The sequence below is a fragment of the Somniosus microcephalus genome, chromosome 10 (assembly GCF_052327205.1).
Source record: "Somniosus microcephalus isolate GS21.2 chromosome 10, FLI_Smic_1.0, whole genome shotgun sequence".
Taxonomy (NCBI): domain Eukaryota; kingdom Metazoa; phylum Chordata; class Chondrichthyes; order Squaliformes; family Somniosidae; genus Somniosus; species Somniosus microcephalus.
The window spans coordinates 149,642,898-149,669,060 of record NC_140996.1 but is presented as its reverse complement, the minus strand read 5'-3'; the positions used below and the strand labels follow the sequence as shown (position 1 = coordinate 149,669,060).

At 45.2% G+C, this 26,163-nt stretch overlaps 1 pseudogene; it reads right to left on the bottom strand.

The window, feature by feature from the left end:
- Positions 1–5,473: 5,473 nt before the first annotated feature.
- LOC147111755 (interleukin-18 receptor 1-like) overlaps positions 5,474–26,163 on the bottom strand; it is a 34,926-nt pseudogene continuing 14,236 nt past the window's right edge.

The following is a 26,163-nucleotide window of genomic DNA, read 5'->3' as shown; positions in this document are numbered from 1 at the left end:
AACTAAATACATTTTTTGCTTCTGTCTTCACAAAGGAGGACACAAATAACCTCCCAGAGATGCTGGGGAACATAGGGTCTGATGCAAGAGAGGAACTGAAATAAATCAGTATTTGTAGGGAAATGGTGTTAGGGAAATTGATGGGATTGAAAGCCGATAAATCCCCAGGGCCTGATAATCTACATCCTAGGGTACTTAAGGAAGTGGCCCTAGAAATAGTAGATGCATTGCTGATCATCTTCTAACATTCGATGGAATCTGGAACAGTACCCATGGATTGGAGGGTAGCTAATGTTACTGCACTATTCAGAAAAGGTGGTAGAGAGAAAACAGGGAATTACAGACCGGTAAGCCTGACATCGGTAGTGGGGAAAATGCTAGAGTCCATTATAAAGGATGTAATAGTAGAGCACTTGAAAACCAGGGAAAGGATCGGACAAAGTCAACATGGATTCACAAAAGGTAAATTGTGTTTGACTAATCTACTGGAATTTTTTGAGGATGTAACTGGTAAAATAGATAAGGGAGAACCAGTGGATGTGGTGTATCTGGACTTTCAGAAGGCCTTCGATAAGGACCCGCATAAGAGATTAGCGTGTAAAGTTAAGGCACATGGGATTGGGGGCAAGGTATTGAATTGGAGAGAGAACTGGTTGGCAGACAGAAAGCAAAGAGTTGGAATAAACGGCTCCTTTTCCGAGTGGCAGGCAGTGACTAGTGGGGTACCGCAGGGATCAGTCCTTGGACCCCAGCTATTCACAATATATATTAATGATCTAGACAAGGGAACTAGATGTAATATCTCCAAATTTGCAGACGACACAAAGCTGGGTGGGCGTGTGGGCTCTGAGGAGGATGTCGAGAAACTCCAGGATGATTTGGACATGTTGGGTGATTGGGCAGAAACATGGCAGATGCAATATAACGTGGATAAATGTGAGGTTGTCCACTTTGGTGGCAAAAACAGGAAGGCAGATTATTATCTAAATGGCAATAGATTGGGAGAAGGGGAAGTGCAACGAGACCTGGGTGCCCTTGTGCACCAGTCGCTGAAGGTAAGCATGCAGGTGCAGCAGGCAGTTAAGAAGGCAAATGGTATGTTGGCCTTCGTAGCGAGAGGGTTTGAGTACAGGAACAAGGATGTCTTGCTGCAGTTGTCCAGGGCCTTGGTGAGACCACATCTTGAGTATTGTGTGCAGTTTTGGTCGCCTTATCTGAGGAAGGACGTTCTTGCCATGGAAGGAGTGCAGCGAAGATTCACCAGGCTGATACCTGGGATGGCAGGAATGACGTATGAGGAGAGATTGGGTCGATTGGGCTTGTACTCGCTGGAGTTTAGAAGAATGAGAGGTGATCTCATTGAAACTTATAACATTCTGACAGGACTGGACAGACTAGATGCAGGAAGGATGTTTCCGATGGTCGGGGAGTCCAGAACCAGGGGACACAGTCTAAGGATAAAGGGTAGGCCATTTAGGACAGAAATGAGGAGGAATTTCTTCACCCAGAGAGTGGTGCACCTGTGGAACTCTCTACCACAGAAGGCGGTGGAGGCCAGTTCTTTAAATATACTCAAGAAGGAGTTGGATATATTTCTTAAGGCTAAAGGGATCAAGGGGTATGGGGAGAAAGCAGGGACCGGATACTGAATTTGGATGATCAGCCATGATCGCATTGAATGGTGGAGCAGGCTCGAGGGGCCGAATGGCCTACTCCTGCTCCTATCTTCTATATTTCTATGTTTCTATGAGTTCCAGCACCGCTCTCCTTCTGGATGGACCCAGAGGCACAGGGTCCACATGGAGCTGAGCAGAGCTAGGAGAGTCCTGCGACCTCCGACGAGGACCCTCCACTGCTATCCCTGTCTCCCCCAGCTGCTGATGCTCACTTGTGAGCTGTAATACACCAGGTGACAACACTACTCTATCTCCCGAAGGTCCCCCCGAGGTGTGAGTGTCTGCGCTGGTGCTGGGTTTGCTTACATCTGCTGACGCTGCGTCCTCGGAGGTTGCAGGTTCCTCTGAGGAGCCTTCTGCCTCAGGCTCTTTCTCCTGGACAGTGGGGAGGGGGGCTGTCGAAGGTCCTGTGGGGGAGTAAAGGAATGAGTTAGAGATGTGACGGTAGTGTGGCATGCACATGCAATAGCGCAGATGATCAATTGCCATTCTATAAATGTACATTCGCAGCCATTCTAATGACTCCTGCAATGTAAAAGAGAGAGAAGCAAAACTATTCTGTCACCAGCTTGCTCTGCTGTGCCCGTCTGTCCGTCCCCCACTTCCACCTCCACCTCAGCGCCAACGATTTCCAGGGCCGCCTCTTCAGCATTGGTCAATTGGGTGAGGGAAGGTGGCCCTCTTCCAGTCTTCGCCATTTCCCTTTTATTGTGGGCTAGCTTTTCCTGCAATGAGGGAGACAAGTGGAAACATAGAAACATAGAAGATAGGAGCAGGAGTAGGCCATTCGGCCCCTCGAGCCTGCTCCACCATTCAATGAGATCATGGCTGATAATCCAAATTCAGTACCCTGTTCCTGCCTTCTCTCCAAATCCCTTAATCCCTTTAGCCTTAAGAAATATATCTAACTCCTTCTTGAATATATTTAATGAATTGGCCTCTACTGCCTTCTTTGGTAGGGAATTCCACAGGTTCACCACTCTCTGGGTGAAGAAATTCCTCCTCATCTCTGTCCTAAATGGCTTACCCCTTATCCTTAGACTGTGACCTCTGGTTCTGGACTCCCCAACCATCGGGAACATCATTCCTGCATCTAGTCTGTCTAGTCCTGTTAGAATTTTATAAGTTTCAATGAGATCCCCTCTCATTCTTCTAAACTCCAGCGAGCACAAGCCCAATCGACCCAATCTCTCCTCATACGCCATTCCTGCCATCCCAGGTATCAGCCTGGTGAATCTTCGCTGCACTCCTTCCATGGCAAGAACATCCTTCCTCAGATAAGGCGACCAGAACTGCACACAATACTCAAGGTGTGGTCTCACCAAGGCCCTGTACAACTGCAGCAAGACAGCCTTGTTCCTGTACTCAAACCCTCTCGCTACGAAGGCCAACATACCATTTGCCTTCTTAACCGCCTGCTGCACCTGCATGCTTACCTTCAGCGACTGGTGCACAAGGACGCCCAGGTCTCGTTGCACTTCCCCTTCACTCAATCTATTGCCATTCAGATAATAATCTGCCATCCTGTTTTTCACACCAAAGTGGATAACCTCACATTTATCCACATTATATTGCATCTGCCATGCTTCTGCCCAATCACCCAACCTGTCCAAATCATACTGGAGTTTCTCAGCATCCTCCTCACAGCACACACGCCCACCCAGCTTTGTGTCGTCTGCAAACTTGGAGATATTACATCTAGTTCCCTCGTCCAGATCATTAATATATATTGTGAATAGCTGGGGTCCAAGGACCGATCCCTGCGGTACCCCACTAGTCACTGCCTGCCACTCGGAAAAGGAGCCGTTTATTCCAACTCTTTGCTTTCTGTCTGCCAACCAGTTCTCTATCCAATTCAATGCCTTGCCCCCAATCCCATGTGCCTTAACTTTACATGCTAATCTCTTATGCGGGACCTTATCGAAAGCCTTTTGAAAGTCCAAATACACCACATCCACTGGTTCTCCCTTATCTATTTCACCAGTTACATCCTCAAAAAATTCCAGTAGTCAGGCATGATTTACCTTTTGTAAATCCATGTTGACTTTGTCTGATCCAGTCACTGTTTTCCAAGTGCTCTGCTATTACATCTTTTATAATGGACTCTAGCATTTTCCCCACTACCGATGTCAGGCTTACCGGTCTGTAATTCCCCGTTTTCTCTCTACCACCTTTTTTGAAGGGTGGGGTAACATTAGCTACCTGCCAATCCTTGGGTACTGTTCCAGAGTCTATCAAATGCAGAGTGCTGGTGATGAGAGGAGAAGGGGAGCAGAATGGGGGTCAAGCTGATGGTATACTCGCTTTGGCTGATCTTACAGGGTCAGTGAACCTCTTGCGGCACTGCAGCCGTGTTCTGCTGCATACAGATCTGGAGGTTACATTCCATGCCAGCTGCACCCAGACAGCCTTGGTTTGTTTGGGAGGCTTCTTCCTCCCAGATGAGGGTAAGGGCACCTCCATGCTACCTCTCACCCACTCAACCAGAATACTCAGAGACTCATCGGAGAACCTTGGGGAGGCCTTGGCTCTCGAGTTGGCCATCTCTTCTCAGCGAAGTGTTCAGCAGCCACAAAACAACAGTGAAATGAGCCAAGGAAGCAAGCAGCCCTTAAATGAAGCTTCGTAAGTGGCGTCAGCAGAGGCGAGTTTCAGTCCCAAAAGAGTAATTGGCCCAGGGGAACCCACACGCCTGGAATTAATTGGGCAATTAGGGGAAAATCGCAACTTTTTCCCACCTGACAGTGGAGGCGGCTTTGGAACCCACCCCTAAACCCGCTCCCAACCCGCCTCCAATGGGAAAATCACCCCCTTAGAGGCAGTGGAAGGGTCAAGAGAGGTGGTGATGAGGTAGAGCTCGATATCAGCATGTAGAAACTGACGCTGTTTTTTCGGATGATGTTGGCGATAATGGACGTCCGATCTGTAACCGTCCGTTTTCCACCCCCGCCAAAAGTTTAAATTTACCCTATAAACTTTACCTGAATAAAGCTTTTGAAATGAGTCATCTCATTTTTCTACAAATAATTTTGAAAAATAAATGATGGAAGCGGAAGAGGAACATTAGAGCTTGGTAAATGCTGCTGCTGCATCCTGGGAAATGATGTGCACTACATTTGCTGATACTGCACGAGCTGCATTCTGCTGACTGAATCGCAGCTACAGGGGAAAAATTGAGAGCAAGCCTCGGCTTTTGGGAGAGGTGGTGGTCTTCATGTAAAAGCTTTAATGGAAGTATTAAAATACACACAAGAGTTCAATGGGTATATTATTGTCATTGTGAAATATGTATTTTTTATGCCTTTGTTTTGTTTAAAATATTATTTTGGGACATAAGAAACTTTCATGGTTAAGAATTTTTTTCCAAAATGTTTTAAATGCGCTTTTTATGGTGTTAGGTTTTCTTGACTGGTCATTCAGGATTGGTTGTTTTTATAAGTCCTTCATAATTTCTCATTGTCAGTTATTTAGCCACTTTCCTTGCTGTTGATTCATACGTTCCCTATCTTTTCCATTCTCATATGCTACTGCTTTACTTTGAGCCAATCAACAAAGTGTTATGGAAAAAGTATGATGATAGAAGTGTGCTGAACAGGAAGTAAGTGCTAGATGCAAGACTTTTCATAGATCGTAGATATATAAATATTAATGAATGGAAAATCTGGTGAGCCCTTCTGAACTCTGCTCCCAAATTTCCAATTTTCAAGCAAAGTTCTGCATCAGAGGTCTAAATTCATAAAATCTATCCAACGGATTTTTTCCACCCAGGAAAATAAACAAACCAGAGACCCGTCGGATATATTTATCTAGCAGGCAGACAAACATCAGAGTTTATTTAGTCATGTTCAGGTATTACACAAAGATATTTTTTATTTCTGGAATTTCAGAAAAATCTTACCAGCAAATCTCATTAATGGCAAGAATTGATAAATTATTGGTCTGAACTAGTACTTGTAGCTATTATAATAATGGACAAAAGTACAGATACATTGATGATACGTTTAGTAAGTTTCTATTAAAAATAAAGAACAGTACAAAATATTCCTTTAAATATGTTTCTTAACCAAAAGCAATATATATATATATGCAGAATTGTAATTAAGCCTCAAGGTGCACCAACTGAGTTAGCTAACTCCTTTGCTAAGTATTCTTTGCTGGGTTCACAAAGAATTGCTTTTTATTCATAGGAAAATTCAGGATGCATGCTCAAATCCCTCATATATTCTTCAGCACAGCATCCAATTATCACAAGCTACTAATTAAAAAAAAACAATCAATACTAGAAAAGAGACTGGAAAATTTGGTCAATAACTTGCATCATTCGTCATGTCCTGCACAAAGGGATAAAATTGTAGGTTTTGTACTTAAAGAATATAATTACAGAAATTCCAGCACAGAGAGAAGCTATTTGGCCCATTTTTGGCAGATAAAGCAGTGGCCAAACAATATAAAACATTCAAACAGAAGATGCCTAGGGTACAGACTAGACATATTCCCAGAAGGGGGTGCACTAAAAGATCAAGGGGGAAAAATTCAGTTGCTTGCAACTCCCGTTAGCGCCTTAAGAGGGCGCTAATGGGGCACAAAGCAACTAGCGCCTGTGCACGGCGATGTTTGCGCCGCTCGCGAAATTAACTAGACATTTTGCGTCGGCGCTAAACACTACTGCCACGATCTCCTGCACCGGCAGATCGTTATGTCAGTCGAGTGCGCAATGCCCCGGTAGCGCCCCGGACTGGATATTGAGTGGCGCCCCCTGCCTTACCACCTGCCGCTAGCAATGACAGGTTGAGGGGAGCGTTTTGCAGTCAGAAAGGGACTGGGGGAGCGCTATTTAAAGGCGACCGCTTCCTGCCTTTTTTTGTTGGTGACATTTTTGCACCACGCATTCTGAGAGAAAGAGAGAGAGACTTCTGGAGAGATTCATCGCTGTGTGAAGGAGTTTTGGGTACTGAGCAGCACTTTGCAGGTTCATTTTGATTTGCCCTTCCTTGCTTCGCCAGCGCTCTGAGGTAGCACCTCGCTCCTCGGCCTTTGCGCCTTAAGGCAGGTGTGAAGTGCCTGAGTTAGTGCTCTAATCACATCCAGGGGTGATAAAAGTCAAGTTTGCTGTCGGAGGCGATAATTAGCGCCAGACGCTAAACTTTGCGCACGGCCGATAATGGCGCCCCAAAGGGGCGATACTGAATTTTTCCCCCAAAGTTCTTTGGATGATTAGAAAAAATAGAAATTAAACAGAGACTTTTAAAAGTGGCAAACCTGGGGCTACTAATACAAAAGAAAATCAAGTGGAGCATAGAAAATATAGCAGGGAAGCAAAAAAAATTAGAAAAGTTAAGGAGGGTGCTATAAAGAAAGACTGGTAGGTAAGATAAGGGGAAGTAGTATAGAATTTTATAAACATAAAAAGTAAAAGAATTAAAGAAAAAGGGCCGATTTAAGTTAAAAAGGAAACTTTGCGGAATGGTTGCCATTCCTGACATGCCTTGTAAGGGGCAGAACATCTGCCAAACCCTTACAAGGCAAATGTCACCAGGAGGAGGGGGAGGTGGAGCCAGAATCAGGGCTTCCTTACCCCTGGGGGTCCTGCTAGCCTAGCTCAGTCAGAATGTGGCTAATCTCTGAAGCCCAATATTCCAAGTGAGTTGATGCATGATTGGTAAAAGTGGCCTGGACCAGTTGAACTACAAGCAAATTTTTATAGACCCTCCATTTGAATGCCTCCCAAAGACAAAACAACTTTATATCAGTAATAAGGGATTTCACAGAGGCCAAACATCAACTTTGTTGACAGTGTAATTATGGAATCACAGGAATATCCAACACATGCTGACCCACTAGAGCAGGATTATCCAGTGATTAGTTTTAGTGATACCTATAGATTTCGGGTCAGATTTGAATAGTGCAAATTATGTAAAATAAATGCAACTTCAAATTGAAAATTACGTATATGATGGTATTTTTACTCTATTACAATTGGGAAAAAAGGAAATCATGTTAGCTGTGTAAATAAAATTGAGATAGGTGTATTGCTGCCTCCCATTGACACCTTTTCCCTGCAGGAATGGTTGGGTCTTGAAATTTTCTAGCTGTTATTAAAACCAGCTAACAGTTTGTGTGCTACCGAGGGGCCCAGCTGAAAGTTGGCTAAATAAAGGTAACTCATTATGAATATCAGTGAAAACAGCAATTGAAGCTTGAAATCTTCAAGTTGGAAATTTAACTGATAACTACTGAAAGATCAGAGGTGATATAAAAAGTGAAGTTTTATCTTATGAATCACTTCTTGTGGTAGGGGTTTTCTTTTCTTCTGTTAACCCAGCTAACATTTACATTAAAGTCACATCACACATTTTCAACAAAGCCCCTTATTAAAATTTGCATCACTATTAAAAACTGTAGTAAGTTCAAATTGTATCTTGAAGGGTCACAATAATGCTTAAATGGCATAGGAATATTTTATTAGTCCAGTAAGAATATTTCCCCTCTTTGGTGCATGAATGTTTTAGACAAAATCTGATCAGATCATATATAAAGTATATAAATAAGAAAACTGGAGTCATTTTACTTCCATCAGAAAGAGTTAATGTCAAATCAAATAACTCTACATGAGGTGCTGGACAAATAGTTGATTAAGAATGGAATTAATGATTACACATATCTACACATATTTGTCTGTTCCATTGGTTCAGGTGGATGTTAAAGATCCTATAGCACTATTTGATGACGATCAAGACGTTCTTCTGATGTTATGGCCAACATTCCTCCTTCAACTACCACAAAAAACAGATTAACTGGTCATTCGTCCCATTGCTGTTTGTGGGACCGTGCTGTGTGCAAAATGGTGTTATGTTCACCCAAGAATTAACAATAACTGCACAATGTTATTGATTCCACGTGAAGTGCTTTGGGACTTTTCTGAGAATCATGATAAGGGTTCAGAAAATGCAAGTTTGATGTTCCTTTTGGAAAGTTTACCTCAGGTTGGTTCATCACCTCAGGTTGGTTCATTTCCTCAAAAGATCAAATTAACTGAGTAGAGGTCATGATATTTTAAATTGTAGATAAATCTGTGGGAAAGGCAGGGATGGGTCAAATGACCTCTTCTTGTACCATAAATGTTTATTTCTTCACAGTTGTACGTGGGTTAATTCTCGTATTAGTCAGTCATTTCTGTGATTCCTTTCAGCGTACTTTTCAGAATCTTAAAGTTTGCTACTGACATTGAAAATGTACTTTCTATGGTCATAAACACAATGAGGTTTGCATGAACTACTGTCTGTAATTATATGATCTCTGGGTCATCAGCCTCTTCTGTCAAAGAATGATTAAATGGTTCTTCCATTTTAGGAATATACAGATGCTTTAATATGCTTTGCTGGCATAAGATATCTCATCTTCTTCCAAAAGTATGAATTTTGTGATAGAGACGCACTTCTCCACTTCAATGTCCTGTTTGATCTCAAAATAAGCTGAAGTGACTGTGGCAAAAATGTAATGTCTCTTATTGAATTATATTCAATAAGTATCGGTTTTATTAACCTCTCAACCAAAACTTGATGAAGACCTGTCATCAGTTCATACATAGAACTGTCATCTGCCATGCATTTAGCACATACTATTATAATTAATCTTCTACATTTGTTAATGTAGGAAGGTATGTCATTTGCAGAAGCTGAAAAACAAAAAATCATTTTTAGATGATCAAATAATTTCAATAAATGGATTACGTGCACAATTATGAACAAACACAAATTTGAGCTGTTTTACGCAACCAGTTTTCTTTGTGCTCAGGGTATTTTTATTGCTTCATTTTATGTTATTTCTCAGCTGGACAATTCACATTGTCAAAATGTGTAAGTTAGTGTTTTATCCTCAAACGTTCACTCTATTATATTTACTGTTGATATTCTTCATATCAACCAAACCATCTAAACAGGATGTCAAAGTTATGAACAGTTTAGTTCAGTCTGAGTAAATAGTCACGGTGGGGCTATTTTCTCAGACTGGTGGCTGAATTGGTGGCGAGGATATGGAGGGTGATTTTGCCAATGGGGAGCTTTTGGAGGCGGGACTCCCACTTGTCGGGTTTCAGTCCCGCCTCCATCAACTTCTGGCCAACCCACGCTATTTTCCAGGGGTTTAGCCAGCCAATTAAGGGAAAGCCGGTTGCAGGGAATGTCAACGTATGACGTTTCATCATTCAAAAATTTTTGACAGATGAATTGTCATCGTTTGACAGCTCTGTGAAGCTGTCAAACAGTGACATTTTCTGTAGTTTGAATTCAAGACCTCATCAAACCTCTTTCTTTTGCAGAAATGAGATGGTTGTCACATTGGAGAATGCAACGGCCATCTGTCATCTCTACCACAGAGGTACGAGACTCTCCGCATACCCACCGACTGAAGCCTGCAGGAAGTAACAAAGGTAAGTACACTTTGCACTTACCTCAGATACTCACTGCTCCACACTTGCACCCATCACTCACCGTCACAGCGCACTCTTGCACCCCTCCGACCCCCGCAGACCCACTACTCGCCTCGGTGACCTGGCGGGCTTCAGAGCCTTTGGGAAGCCTGCACTTGTGTGGGCAAAAAGGGAATAATCCTATTTTCTGCCTGTTAACTACCTGTTAACAGGCAGTTAATTGGTTTTAATCCCTTCCTGCCTCCAAGGAGATGGGACCCAGCGCGGGACGGCTACCCGCCTCCTGGCAAGATGGCATGGAGGCAGGTTGGGGGCGGGTTGAGCACCCGCCCCCAATTCTGCCATTTTCCCAGCTGTCCCGCCTCCAAACCCACCTCCCCAGGGCTGGCAAAATCACCCCCATGGAGTTTGTGGCAGGAGCCAAAGATGATGGATTCAGTTTTCCCAATGTTTAACTGGAGGAAATTAATTAAGGGCCATCCAGGACTGGATGTTAGACAAGCAGTCTGATAGCACGGAGGCAGTGGAGGGGTTGAGAGAAGTGGTGGAGAGGTAGAGCTATGTGTCATCAGCATTCATATGGAAGCTGACCCCATGAGTGTGGTTGATGTTGCAAGGGGCAGCATATAGATGAGGAACAGGCAGAGATGAATCCTTGGGGGACTCCTGAAATGACAGTTCAGAGGTGGTAGGAGAAGCCATTGCTAGACATGTTCTGGTTACAATCAGATAAACAATGTTAAACAAAGCAAGGGTAGACCCATGGAGCTGGATAATGAAAGAGAGGTGTTGGAGGAGGATGGTGTGGTTAACCATGTTGAAGGCTGCAGAAAAGTCAAGAAGGATAAGGAGGCATACTGTACTACAGTCCGTCACAAAGAATGTCATTCATGACTTTGCTTAGGAGTATATTAGTGCTGAAAGAGGGACAGAAGCCTAATTGGAGAAATTCAAACAGGGTGTTGCGAGAGAGATGGGCATGGACCTGGGATCAATAGCATGTTCCAGGACTCTGGAGAGGAAATGGAGCTTGGAGATGGGATGGTTAAGGAGTTGAAACTTTTTTTTTGGCAGTGGGTGATACTGGCAGTTTTGAAAGAGATGGGGACAATGCCTAAGGAGAGGGAACTATTTACACTAACAGTTAGAATGGTGCCCAGAAATCAAAGTTGGGTGGGCATGAATTTAAAGGGAATGGGATCATGGATGAGTTCAGCTTGGTGAGTGGCAAGAGATGGGGGAGAAATTAGAGACAGACAGACAGAAAGACAGACAGTGTTTCAGGGCTAAAGTAGGAGGGGATTGGGAAAGGTTTGGCTTAGTGGGCAAGGAGCAGGTGGGGAAGCATCAGAGACAAAGGAATCCATGAGCTCTTCACATTCATTGTTAGAGGTGAGGTAGGAAGTGGAAGAGAAAAGAGGTTTAAGGAGACAGCTGGTAGTTGCACTTTGGAATGGTTCTAGAGTGGTGGGCTGTTTTGTCAAAGGAGAGTGAGGCCCAGTAGATGTTGATGGTCAAGCCCTTGGTTCAATGGATTGGATCCGTGCATTTTAAAGGAATCTAGGGAAGAGATAGCAGAGGCACTATTACACATATCGGAAAAAGGTGTAGTGCCAGAGGACTGGCGGATAGCTAACGTAATACCTATATTTAAGAAGGGAGATAGAAAATGTCCAGGGAACTATAGACCAGTCAGCTTAACATCAGTGGTGGGAAAGATTATAGAATCCCTACTAATGGAGAAAATAGAAAAAAAATACCCAGAAACCAAAAATATTATAATGAATAGACAGCATGGATTTCAAAAGGGAAAGTCTTGCTTGACCAACCTCATTGAATTCTTTGAAGAGGTAGCAGAGAGAGTAGACAAGAGTAATGTAGCAGATGTAATATATCTAGATTTTCAAAAGGCCTTCAATAAAGTCCCACATAATAGACTAATGAATAAGGTCAGAGCATGCGGAGTCAGGGGACAAGTGGCAGAATGGATAGCTAGCTGGTTGCAAGATAGAAAGCAGAGAGTAGGGGCAAAGGGTAGCTATTCAGAGTGGCAGAAGGTAGGAAGTGGGCTTCCACAAGGTTCAGTGCTGGGAATACTCTTCTTTACGATTTATATTAACAATTTATATTTTGGAATCAAAAACACAATTTCTAACTTTGCAGATGACACCAAATTGGGAGAAGATAGTCAACACTGAGGAGGGCTGCAACAAATTACAAGAAGACATTAATAAACGTGCAGAATGGGCATATAATTGGCAATTGAATTTCAACATAGATAAGTGTGAGGTATTACATTTTGGTAAAAATAAGGAAGTCATATATTACTTGGAAACCGAGAATCTAAATGGGATATAGGTGCAAAGGGATCTGGGAGTACAAATACACAAATCACTAAAAGTAGAAATGCAGGTTAATAAGGCCATAAAAATGCAAACTAAGCACTAGGGTTTATTTCTAAAATGATAGAATTGAAAAGTAGAAACATTCTGCTAAACTTGCATCGAACATTGGTTAGACCACATTTGGAGTACTATGTACAGTTCTGGTCACCATATTATAAAATGGATATAGAGGCACTGAAGAGGGTGCAAAAAAGATTTACAAGGCTGGTACCAGAGCTGTGACGTTATACTTATCAGGAAAGGTTGAACAGCCTGGGTCTCTTTTCCCTTGAAAAGAGAACAACAACAACTTGTATTTATATAGCGCCTTTAACGTAGTAAAACAGTGTTTAAAAAAAATTGACACCGAGACACATAAGGAGAAATTAGAGCAGATGAACAAAAGCTTGGTCAAAGAGTTAGGTTTTAAGGAGTGTCTTAAAGGAGGAAAGAGAGGTAGCGAGACGGAGAGGCTTAGGCAGGGAATTCCAGAGCTTAGGGCCTAGGCAACAGAAGGCACGGCCACCAATGGTTGAGCGATTATAATCAGGGATGCTCAAGAGGCCAGAATTAGAGGAGCACAGATATCTCGGGGGTTGTGGGGCCGAAGGAGATTACAGAGATAGGGAGGGGCGAGGCCATGGAGGGATTTGATTCAGCTTCAGACAGATGTTAGGGAGAGGGATGGAGTCAATGGCTAGGGAACAGAGTTTGTGGTGGGGACTGAAAACAATGGTTTCAGTCTTCCCATTATTTAATTTGAGAAAATTTCTGCTCATCCTGAAATGGATGTCGGACAAGCAGTCAGACAATTTAGAGACCATGGAGGGGTTGAGAGAAGTGGTAGTGAGGTAGAGCTGGGTGTCGTCAGCATACATGTGGAAACTGACGCTGTGTTTTCGGATGATGTCGCCAAGGGGCAACATGTAGATGAGAAATAGGAGGATGCCAAGGATAGATCCTTGGGGGACACCAGAGGTAATGATGCGGGAGCGGGAAGAGAAGCTGTTGCAGGTGATTCTCTGGCTACAATTAGATAGATAAGAATGGAATCAGGTGAGTGCAGTCTCACCCAGCTGGACGACGGTGGAGAGGCATTGAAGTAGTATCGAGTGATCAACCGTGTCAAAGGCTGCAGACAAGTCAAGAAGGACGAGGAGGGATAGTTTATCTTTGTCACAGTCACAAAGAATGTAATTTGTGACTTTAATGAGAGCTGTTTCGGTATTGTAGCAAGGGCGGAAACCTGATTGGAGGAATTCAAACATGGAATTGCGGGAAAGATGGGCACAGGTTTGGGAGACGACAACACGTTCAAGGACTTTGGAAAGGAAAGGGAGGTTGGAGATGGGGTGGTAGTTTGCAAGGGCGGAGGGGTCAAGGGTTGTTTTTTGAGGAGCGGGGTGATGACAGCAGATTTGAGGGAGAGGGGTACAGTACCTGAGGAGAAAGAACCATTAACAATATATTTCATTATATAAATATAGTCATTAAATACCATGATTAAATAGAAGAGAATGAGTCCATCTTACCTCCTCCTGGAAGAACATCACGTTCAAAAATGCACAGCCGATAACCAAATTTTTGTTCTAGAATTGCAGGCAACAGTTTCAAAGCAAATGTTTCTTCCTTAGGACTGAGGAGAGTGTCATCACTCTTGAGGAGCAACACATATGCGTCATATTCCTTACCATCTGAAAATTAAATCCAAGACACAGCATTAATCAGTATAGTTCAGGCATTGAACAATAAGATAAAACTTAATGGTTTCTTTTTTATGCATGTATGTGTAGCACTGGATGGAAAATTCCAGTCACGAGAGTGTGTGAGCTGTAAAAAGCTGCAGGGCTAATTTTTCAGGTGTCCCCCCCAACGCAAACAGAGCTGTAGCACCTTGAAAACAGTGGGCAATGACCTACCCACTTTCCCCATCGCTGTGGCTGTGGCAATGCTCCCCCAGGCCGACTGCTGGGCAGCTGGCATTGCACCGAGTCATGTGGAAGGCCAATTTATAATGTTAATCCGGGTCCTCTGACATACATAGGACCTCGGCTGCCATTCTTGGTCTGAACTGGGTGGGGTGTGCACCATGCACGCTCCAACCAGTACCAGCTCGCTGCCCAGCCAATGGGGATCCCAAAGGTAAGTTCATCTTCATCTTTGTGGGGCCAGGAGGAGCATGAGTGCTTCTCCAGACTCCACAAAACCAACCTGGGCATGTGCCGCTCTGCTCGTCCGCCCCCGCCCTCTCACTCTAGTGAGCGGGGACCATCCTTCTCACTCACCTTCCTGTGGCCCACAGGCTGGCGGGCTTCCCTGGATGCTCGATGTCTGCTCAAAGCCAGCCTGCCCGATGCTAATCAGGCCTCCCCCCTAGAATGGATCGGGTCTCACGCCAGTTTTCCTCCCTGTTATCAGGGTGAACTTTTTTTAATTGTTGAAACAAATTATTCATTTCATCTATTCATGACATGATTGGTGGTACCTTGGCGAGAACACAGGGGCTGTTCAAAATCATCTCTTTCTTTAAATACCTCGAACGCCTCATTTACTATATTATTATTATTATTTATACAACTGTTAATGTCACTTTGGGGGTTTTGCAGCTTCGGAAATCATTTTTAGGGTGTATGAGGACTGTGTTTCTGTGTTACATAATTAATGTTGCTGGCGACTGTCAAATTATTTGCTGCAATGTTCCCTTTAAGCTGCAAGACCATGCAGTGCTCCAGGGAACCCGCGCAGCCAGCTTGCCAGCTTTTCAATGCTAAAACCGTGCATGCATGGTATTTTGAATGAGCCCGCGCAACTCCTTAAAGGGGATGTGCGGCGCCAAATAGAATTACAGGAACGTTGATTAACTGTATACTTAAAATTCATAACAGGGTTTTATAGTCTTTTTAATTCATTCACGGGATGTGGGCGTTGCTGGCAAGGCTAGCATTTATTGCCCATCCCTAATTGCCCTTGAGAAGGTGGTGGTGAGCCACCTTCTTGAACCGCTGTAGTCCATGTGGTTATGGTACTCCCTTTGCTGTTAGGGAGGGAGTTCCAGGAATTTGAACCAGCAACGATGAAGGAATGCGATGTATTTCCAAGTCAGGATGGTGTGTGACTTGGAGGAGAATTTGGAGGTGGTGGTGTTCCCATGCGCCTGCTGATCTTGTCCTTCTAGGTGGTAGAGCTGGTGGGTTTGGGAGGTGCTGTCGAAAAACCTTGGCGAGTTGCTGCAGTACGTCTTGTAGATGGTACACACTGTAGCCATGGTGCACCAGTGGTGGAGGAAGTAAATGTTTAAGGTGGTAGATGGGGTGCCAATCAAGCAAACCGCTTTGTCTTGGATGGTGTCGAGCTTCTTGAGTGTTGCTGGAGCTGCACTCATCCAGGCAAGTGGAGAGTATTCCATCACACTCCTGATGTGCCTTGTAGGTGGTGGAAAGGCTTTGGGGAGTCAGGAGGTGAATCACTTGCCACAGAATACCCAGCCTCTGACCTACTCTTGCAGCCACAGTATTTATGTGGCTGGTTCAGTTAAGTTTCTTGTCAATGGTGACCCCCAGGATGTTGATGGTGGGGAATTCAACAATGGTAATGCCATTGAATGTCAAGGGAGGTGGTTAGACTCTCTCTTGTTGGAGATGGTCATTGCCTGGCACTTGTGTGGCTAGAATGTTACTTGCCACTTATCAGCCCAAGTCTTGATATTGTCCAGGTCTTACTGCATGCTGGAACAGACTACTTCATTATCTGAGGAATTGCGAATACAACTGAACACTGTGCAATCATCAGTGAACATCCCCACTTCTGACCATATGATGGAGGGAAGGTCATTGATGAAGCAGCTGAAAATGGTTGGGCTTAAGCCACTGCCCTGAGGAACTCCTGCAGCGATCTCCTGGTGCTGAGATGATTGGCCTCCAACCACCACAACCATCTTCTTTTGTGCTAGGTATGACTCCAGCCATTGGAGCATTTTCCCCCAATTTTCATTGACTTCAGTTTTACTTGGGCTCCTTGGTGTCATGCTCGGTCAAATGCTGCCTTAATGTCAAGGGCAGTCACTCTCACCTCACCTCTGGAATTCAGCTCTATTGTCCATGTTTGGACCAAGGCGGTAATGAGGTCGGGAGCCGAGTGGTCCTGCCGGAACCCAAACTGAGCATCGGTGAGCAGGTTATTGGTGAATAAGTGCCACTTGATAGCACTGTCGATGACACCTTCCATCACTTTGTTGATGATTGAGATTAGGCTGATGGGGGTGGTAATTGACCGGTTTGGATTTGTCCTGCTTTTTATGGACAGGGCATACATGGGCAATTTTGCACTTTATCGGGTAGATGCCAGTGCTGTCGCTGAACTGGAACAACTTGGCTAAAGGTGCGGCTAGTTCTGGAGCACAAGTCTTCAGCACTACAACTGGGATATTGTCATGGCCCAATGCCTTTGCTGTACCCAGTGCATTCAGCCGTTTCTTGTTATCACATGGAATTAATAGAATTGGCTGAAGATTGGCATCTGTGATGGTGGGGATCTCAGGAGGAGGCCAAGATGGATCATCCACTCAGCACTTCTGGCTGAAGATGGTTGCGAACACTTCATTTGCCTATTTCACATTCCTGTCTCGCACAGGTGATCCATTCTATCCAATCCTTGTCTGATACAAATGGTCCCATCCCTGTCATCTGTCTGCTATAGATGATCTGCTTTGATATTAATCAAAATACAATGTGTATGTAGATTTTATTTTCATAATCTTACCTTGCAAAGTTTCATCCTGGGAAGTGAAGTCCCTGAAGCAAAGGACAAAGTAAATCTTGAATCTGACATACACAACTGCTACAATGATGAAAACAGCCATGGTCATGGTTAGCAGCAGGGCTATTCGTCCAGTATCACTCTTGCCTATGAAAAAATATATTAAATAACATTTGCAGTTGTTAACAAAACTCCAGAATATCAATCTGACATTGCAACCTGTATTATCCAAATAGTCCCCAGAACACTATGGTTTCTGCGATTATGCGGTATTGGTGCTGGTACTGAGCAAATATCACTTGTGTAATGCAATTGGTCAGGCATCAACAATGTTGGTTGTGAGTACATTGTATTAGTTACTTATTTTATGTATTTAAATGAAGTGAGCAGAAATGAATACATCATAAATATAATCATGGACAAATTCTAAATTGATACCAATTGTCAATTTACAGCAGGGCTAGTGAAGATCATGCTTGCAAAGGATCCCCCCTCCCCCTCCCCCAAATGTTTTTACAGTAAATGCCATTATATCTGACTGCGCTGATCCAAACCCAACACAAATACTTCTGCACCAAATGCAAAACACTGTAGATGCTGGAAAGCTGAAACAAAAACAAAGTGCTGGAAACACTCAGCAGGTAGGACTGCATCTGTGGGAAAAACAGACAAATGAAAGTTTCAGGTATGAATCTTTCATCAGAACTGGAAAATGTTACAGATAAACAGCATTTAAAAAGGAACAGAACAAGTGGAAGGGGAAAGGGAGAAACACACAAGTACAGAGCGAGGAAGAGAAGTCGAATGACCTTTAAAGTGTTAATGTGGAAAACAGGAGATGGTTAAATGGCAGAAATGTCTCGTATATGACTTTTATTTCTTTCATTTTGCCTCCTATTATCTCATGTCTTTATCACTTTTGCCAATTAACAATCTCCTGTTTTCCACTTAAGCACTCTACAGGTATTTATAGTATATATTTTCCGGTGTGAATTTGTGTGCGTTTTGCCCTCCCTCTTCCTCTGGTTCTGTTCCTTATTAAATACTATTCATCTGCAATACCTTCCAGTTCTGACAAATGGTGCATACCTGAAATGTTAACTTATCTGAATTGTGCTTGTTCATTTAAATATTTTACATTAATTTAGCTCAAGCAGGAAATTGGCACATGCACTTTAACTCTCAGCTGTGGCTCAGTGGGGCGCACTCTCTAGGTGGGAGGGGCTAGGAGTGAGCAGGTGCTACTGGGTGCTTGATTACTGTAGGGAGTTGGAATGAGTTTGTAAAAAGTTGGTGGTGGGTTTGGTTGTTTTTTTAGTTTTAGGCTCTTTTTGGAGTGCCGGGCCCCTCAGAGGACAATGTTCCCAGGATGAATTTTGTAAAGTCCGTGCCTCAATAATACACGGACTTCGGGAGAATAGTTTAACAGGTACTTTACTGAACAAGAGGCAGCTTGAAACTGAAACTACAGAAGCCTGCTAGGGCCTTTTATACAGGGGTGGTCACTGCCGGTACTGCAGTCTAAGACCAGTTATTGCCTTAAAGGTACATACACAACAATTCCTCCCCTTTTAGATAAACAGTACATAACATTCATTTAACAACTAAATAATAACTAATTACAATTACAATTACAATTTTCTCAGTAATATATACATCAACTGAAATAGTCATTTATAAGTTCAGTCTTTGAGGAGGCTTCCTGATCCGGACTGGATAGCGCCTTTCTCGAGTATCCTGTTCTGGCGGTGGAGTCAATTGTGGCTCATTGTCATTGGTTGGTTCGTCAGCTTCCAATACCCCTGCTTCTGAGGTAGACGCAATCTGTACTTCGGGCTCATTACCAGGTGCACATGCTTGTGGTACAGGTTTGGCTTGTTCCTGTGACTCTAGAATCTGGTCAGCATGGCGTCTCACGATGCTCTCTCCAACGTCCACTGTGTACATTAGTGGTCCCTGCTGTGTGCATATCGTGCCTGGCTGCCATTTTTCTGTTCGGTAGTCGTGGGCCAATACTGGTTGCCCTATCTTGAAGCTCCTGGTTGGCTTCTCATTTATGTGCTGGAACTGCTTATCCTCAACATCTCGTCTTATGTTTGATTTGAGCAAATCCAAGCGACATCTTAGTCTCCGGTTAAAAAACAGTACGGCTGGAGTTTGGTTGGTTACTGCATGTGTCGCATTCCGGTAAGCAAACAGGAAGTTATCCACCTTGTGTTGCAGTGGTATGTCATCATTATACATTGCCTTTATGGCCTTTTTAAAGGTCTGAACAAACCTCTCAGCCAATCCATTTGTGGCTGGATGATATGGGGCAGATGTGTAATGTTTCACCCCATTATTCTTCAGGAACCTCCGGAAATCCTCAGACACAAACTGTGGGCCATTGTCGGAACAGATCTGTTCTGGCAACCCATTCCTGGTGAAGATGGTTCTTAGGACTGCAATAGTTTTCTCTGTGGTGGTGGAGGACATTTTAATGACCTCTGGCCATTTCGAATGGGCGTCCACAGCAATTAGAAACATTGAGTCCATAAATGGACCAGCAAAATCAATGTGTACCCATTGCCATGGAGATGAGGGCCACTCCCATGGATGTAGCGGGGCCTGTGGTGGAGCGTTTTGGACCTTCTGGCATCCTGTGCATCTCTTGGTCATATTCTCAATTTCTTTATCGATTCCCGGCCACCACACAAACGCCCTGGCTAGGCTCTTCATTTTTACCCCTCCCAGATGACCCTCGTGAAGCTCATTGAGTACTCTATCTCTCAACTTGGGTGGAATTACCACTCGGGATCCACACATCAAGGTTCCCCGGCACACTGACAGCTATTCCCTCCTTGGCGAGAATGCTGGCAACAGTGAGTCGCCATATGCTGGCCATCCCTTCACCGTCAAATCATAGACCCGAGAGAGTGTCAGGTCATTTCGGGTTTCCTTCTCAATACTTGCGTTTGTAACAGGCAAACATTCGACTAAGGTCGCATGGAATATCTCCACAGGGTCCACTGCAGGTGTTTCTTCCGCCATAGGCAATGGTAGGCGCGACAGCCCATCAGCGTTTCCATGTTGTTTCGTACCTTTGTACTCTATGTCATACTGATGTGCCCCTAGAAAAAGTGACCATCTTTGCAGCCGTTGCGCTGTCATCACTGGAACGCCCTTCTTTGGGTTAAAAATTGAGACCAGGGGTTGATGATCAGTCAGTAGGGTGAATTTCTGCCCGTGCAGATAGTGATTGAACTTCTTCACCCCCCACACCAGGCTGAGGGCCTCCCTGTCAATCTGGGCGTAGTTACGCTCGACTGAGGTTAGCGAGCGCAATGCAAAGGCTATTGGCCTCTCTGAACCGTCACGGAATTTGTGTGACAGCACCGCTCCAATGCCGTAAGGTGACGCATCACATGCCAACTGAATCGGTAGTGTTGGGTTGTAGTGGGCCAATACTTCTTTTGAAGTGATTTGGCATTTACATTCCTGAAAGGCACGCTTAGACTCATCACTCCATTTCCATGTTACACCAGTTTGAAGGAGGGCGTTCAGTGGGTGCAGAATTGTAGATAAATTCGGCAAGAACTTATGGTAGTAGTTCACCAACCCGAGGAACGACCTCAGTTGCGACACATTTTCTGGTGCTGGAGCCTTGACTACAGCCTCAATCTTGTCCGGCGACTTATGCAACCCCTCCTCATCAATCATGTGGCCACAATACGAGATTTGTCTCCTGAAGAACTCGCATTTGGGACGGTTGGCTCGTAGCCCATATTCCTGCAATCTCGTGAGCACCTGTTCCAGGTTGGCAAGGTGTTCATTGTCATTTTCGCCCGTAACCAGGATGTCGTCCAAATAACACTGGGTCCCCGGGATCCCTTGCAGGACTTGTTCCATTGCCCTCTGCCACATAGCCGGGGCCGATGCTACCCCAAATACCAGTCGATTGTACTGGTAAAGGCCTTTGTGAGTGTTTATCGTGAGGTATTTCCTAGATGCTTCTTCCACCTCCACTTGTAGATACGCTTGAGCCAGGTCAATCTTTGTAAAACGTTTCCCTCCAGATAGCGAGGCGAAAATATCTTCTATCCGCGGAAGCGGATATTGTACTGTGTGCAGGACTGGGTTCACAGTCACCTTGAAGTCCCCACAGATGCGAACCTTCCTTGGCTCCCCAGGCGTGCTGCTCAATGCTTTCTTCATTACAGGAACGATGGGTGTGGCCCACTCGCTCCAGTCCAACCTTAGACAGCACCCCCGAACGCTCCAGACTCTCCAGTTCAGCTTCCACAGCTAGACGTATCGCGTACGGTCTGGCCTTGAAAAATTTTGGGTTGCATTATCCTCAAGCTTTATGGCTGCCTTTACTCCTTTTAGAGTCCCAAGTCCTTGTTGGAACACCTCTTCCACGTCAGATAGAATTTGTGACAGACGTCCAGGTGCGACATCATCATCTTTTTTGTCAGTCACAGTTAGTGCCAGAATGGAATGCCAATCCAATTGTAGTCTTCGGATCCATTCACGTCCCAATAATGGTGGTCCTCCATCTCGTAGTATATACATGTATAGTTTCTGTGTTTCCTTTCCGTTATATTCAACTGGCACCCTTATTTTTCCTCTGGGGTAGAACTTTTGCCCCGTGTATGTCTTCAATACAATGGACGTGTCCTTTAAGGGTATGTGTGAGAATAGCCGCTCATAGTCTCGTCGATTCATGACAGTTAGGGCTGATCCTGTGTCCAATTCCATCTTCACTGGGGACCCTGCTATCATGAGGGTGACCCAAATGGTTCGGTGATCTTCTTTTGTGATCACGCTGTGTAACTTTAAACAACTTAGTCGCCTGCTCCCGGAGTCCTTATCACTCTCCTGATCTTCTGAACTACTATCTGTCAGTTTCTTTACTTTCCTGTACTGTTCCTTAGTAGTTCTTGTCGTGTTGATCTTCTTTCCCGACCTGCAGACTCTTGCTATATGTCCCATTTTCCCGCATTGCCTGCATATTTTGTCTTTAAACCAGCAGTCCTTCTGCTCATGGGTTGTTCTGCCGCAGCGATAGCACTTTTCGGCTCCATACGCCATTTCGTTAGTGCTGTATTCTTGTGGTTTCTGTTGTATTTCCGCAGCTCCCCGTGCTGCTGCTTCGTAGGATACTGCCACGCTGAAAGCCTGTTCTAGCGTCAGGTCCTTTTTTGAAAGTAGTCGTTTCTGGGTTCCTTCACTCTGGAGCCCGCAGACAAACTTATCCCGTAAGGTGTCTGCCAGTCCTGCTCCGAACTGGCAGTGCTTCGATAACTTGCGTAGTTCCGTAAGATAGTCAGCATTGCTCTCATCTTTGTGCTGGTTTCTTTTATGGAACTTGAATCTTTCTGCTATCAGCAGTGGTGTAGGGCTTAGATGTTCCTGTAAGATATGAACAATCTCCTCAAAACTTTTCTCCATTGGTTTAGCTGGGGTAATTAAATTCCGCAATAGGCCGTACGTACTCGCACCCATCAGATTTAATAATACCGACGCCCTCTTTCCGTCAGCCACCTCATTTGCCTTGCAGTACACTTCAATTCTTTCCACATACGTGGTCCAGTCTTCTACCTCGTTGTCGAAAGCAGTGATACTGCCACTTTTCGGCATCTTGGGCGATTTAAAATGGCGCCTCCCGCGCTTTTGCTTCTTCCCCAATGGAATAAAATGGCGCCTCCCGCGCTTTTGCTTCTTCCCCAATGGGATAGAATGGTGCCTCCCGCGCTTTTGCTTCTTCCCCTTACTGCCACGCTGCTCCTAGCGTTCTACAGGGTAATGGCGGCGACCCGCAGCTTCGGCGCGTCTCGCTTTCCTTCCCCCCCGTTTAGTTTCTCTCCGCTGTCCTGTTCTCGAGCACCGACCGCGCCCTGTGCGCTCCACCTTCTCGCTCTTGTTTTCTTTTCCTGGCAACGCTGCGCGGCCTGATTTGTAGAGCCGCTCGATCGAGCTTGAGCCCACCGCAGTCTGGAAGGGTCAGCGTGCTACCTGCTACCAGCACGATTCGCTGGAACCACAGTCTCTCCCGCAATTCTCCAAACACCAATGGATTCTTTGGGCGGTTGCCCTCGGTCGACGCCCGTTGCTCAGACTACGACCTTCCAGGACCTTCCTTTCAGGCGTGATCCCCGTGAGATGATGCCACACTGCAGGTGAGTTCGAACTTACTCGTCGCCACTGTAAAGTCCGCGCCTCAATAATACACGGACTTCAGGAGAACAGTTTAACAGGTACTTTACTGAACAAGAGGCAGCTTGAAACTGAAACTACAGAAGCCTGCTAGGGCCTTTTATACAGGGGTGGTCACTGCCGGTACTGCAGTCTAAGACCAGTTATTCCCTTAAAGGTACATACACAACAAATTTAATCAGGGGAGAAAATGTTGGGGGAAGGGAGAAAAAAAGCCCAAAGATTTGGGCCGGGACCCCAGGAGGTTTGGAAAAGAAAACACGGTGGTGGTTCAGTGTGAGGATAAGGAGATACGAGCTTGGGATATTATCCAGGTGGTTCATGAGGACTGCGGCGAGGGAAGCTGCTTTGCTTGCTGACCAAAGCCGAATGTTGGGTTCGAGGTGATGGTCAGTGGCCGAGAGGAGGTGGAAAGACTTTTACTGAGTTTCAAGGTTGGAAATAAGTTCTTGGAGGTATCTCTGCTATATTCTGAAGAAGTGGTGGTCTCATTCTTAAACCTGCCAGCTTATATTGAGCATGGTGTGCTAATAAAAAAGTTGGAGTCGTGGGACATTAAAATTTGCGCAGCAATAAAGAGAAGATACTATCCAGGAATGCGGGTAGCAGATGGAACCCATTAGTAAAGGTGCAGTTCCCAGAGGGGGTGAAGTAATTGCTGTATCGCATGAAATTCGAGACATTGGAAGCAGGCAGAGGACACAGCAGGTGAATGGAAGAAGAAAAGAGGCAGAAAATTGCGGAGCAGAGAACAGGATGGAGATGGTAGAAAACACACAAAGTATGGTGGAAAAGGGCAAAGACAGCAGCGGGCAGCATAGGTCGAGAGCAGAGTCGAGCCATAGGCTCACCCTAAAGAATCTGGTGCCCGCAGGGGGAGAGGAGGCGGGATCGGGGTGCAGGGTAAGTGTAAATACTCCAAAGAAAGACGGGGAGTCCGATATCTGAGGGAGCAGGAGGGGGCAAGACAAGGAAAGTGTGCAAGGGGCGGGAGCCTTAAAGGGGCAGCAGGACAGGAGCAGGGAGACAAAGATGCCAGAAGGGAGCAAGATAGGTGCAGATGCGCCATTGTCCCAGAGAGAGAAGAAACGGGGAGCAGGGGTCAGCAGTGGAAATGAGGCCGAAGGGAGTGGCACTGTTGGAGAAACCGTGATAGCAGGAAGATTCTCTAAGGGAGATAATGGGCTGGATTTTGTGAATGGAGGCGAGTTGGAGGCGGGACTGCTGCTTGTCATGTCAATGTCCCGCCTCCATCCTCGCCTGATCAACCAGAGGGATTTTCCCCTGATTGACCTTGTTAAGCCCACCCTGTGGGCTCATCAGGCCAATTAGGGAGGAAGTCACTGACAGAGCATGTCAAAGTCAGACGTGCTATCTGTCAAGGCTTGCTGAAAGAAGAACTGTCAGTGTTTGACAGCTCTGTGAGTCTGTCAAACACTGACATTCTCTTTAGTTTGATGGGGCCTTGTGTTCAGGACTCATCAAACCTTTCAAATTTGTAAATTTCACATGGCTGTTGGATCGGAGGTGCCAATAGCCAGTCTGTGAAATTGACAAGGAGGATGCCGGCTCTCCTGATCCATCACGGCTGAAGGCTGTAGGAAGAAAACAAGGTAAGTGAACACTTTTTAAAACTTATCACTCACCTTGCATACTTACCACTCCACACTTGCACCCATCACTCACCTCTACATCTTACTTCCAGGTGCCTCCGACCGCTGCAGACTTCCTTCACGTCTCCTCCAACCTGACGGGGTTCTCTGAGGTTGGGAAGCCTTCACCAGTGAAAGTGAAATGGCACTAATCCTTTTTTCTGCCTGTTAACTACCTGTTAACAGGCAATTAAAAGGATTAAATGCCTTTTCCGCCTCCAGGAGACGGGACCCGAAGCTGCACATCTTCCCGCCTCCTGGCTAAAGGGAACGGAGGCGGGATGGGGGCGGGTTTGTCATCGGTCCCCACTTTCTCTGAATTTACCGGCTGTCCCGCCTCCATGCCCGCCTCCTCAGGGCTTGGAAAATCCAGCCCTATGTATCTGATGGGGAGCAGGGATGGGAGGGTTACAGAAGAGCTCGAGAGTGAGGAGTCAGAGGAGGACAGAGACATGGAAGTGGGGGGTGAGGTGGCATCGTGTGGAAAGGGAAAGGTTAGTGAGGGGCAGAAGGAGGGAGAAGGGGCAGCTCCTCTGCCCAAACCTAATGTAAGGAAGAGGCTGAAACTGCAGGGAAGGTTCAAACGGGAGGTGAAAAAGAGCCGGAGGCTGCAGGAGAAAGCAACAGCTGCCCGAAAAGTTGAGAAGGAGCGTGAGAGGAGGGAAGGGCCGGAAATTAAATGATGGGATTATCAGGCACACTTTCCTTATTCGGAGCCATGATTATTGATCAATTTTTAAAGTACAATAGATTAGTATATGTTATGGGAGACAAATTAAACTTCAGGCTAGATGTTAATATGTGGTGGAGGAATGGCTGTGCAGAGCGGTGGAATGGATTTGTATGATACAATGGAATGTTCACTATGTTGTAAATGGTTTTTAATGTTCAATAAATAATATATTAAAAAAAGTGGGTAACACTCTCGCCTCCAAGTCAGCAGGTTGAGGCTTCAAGTCCCACTCCAAAGACTTGAGCACAAAAATCTAGGCTGACATCAGTGCTGACAGAATACTGCACTGTCGGAGGTGCTGTCTTTCGGATGAGACGTTAAACTGAGTCCCCGTCTG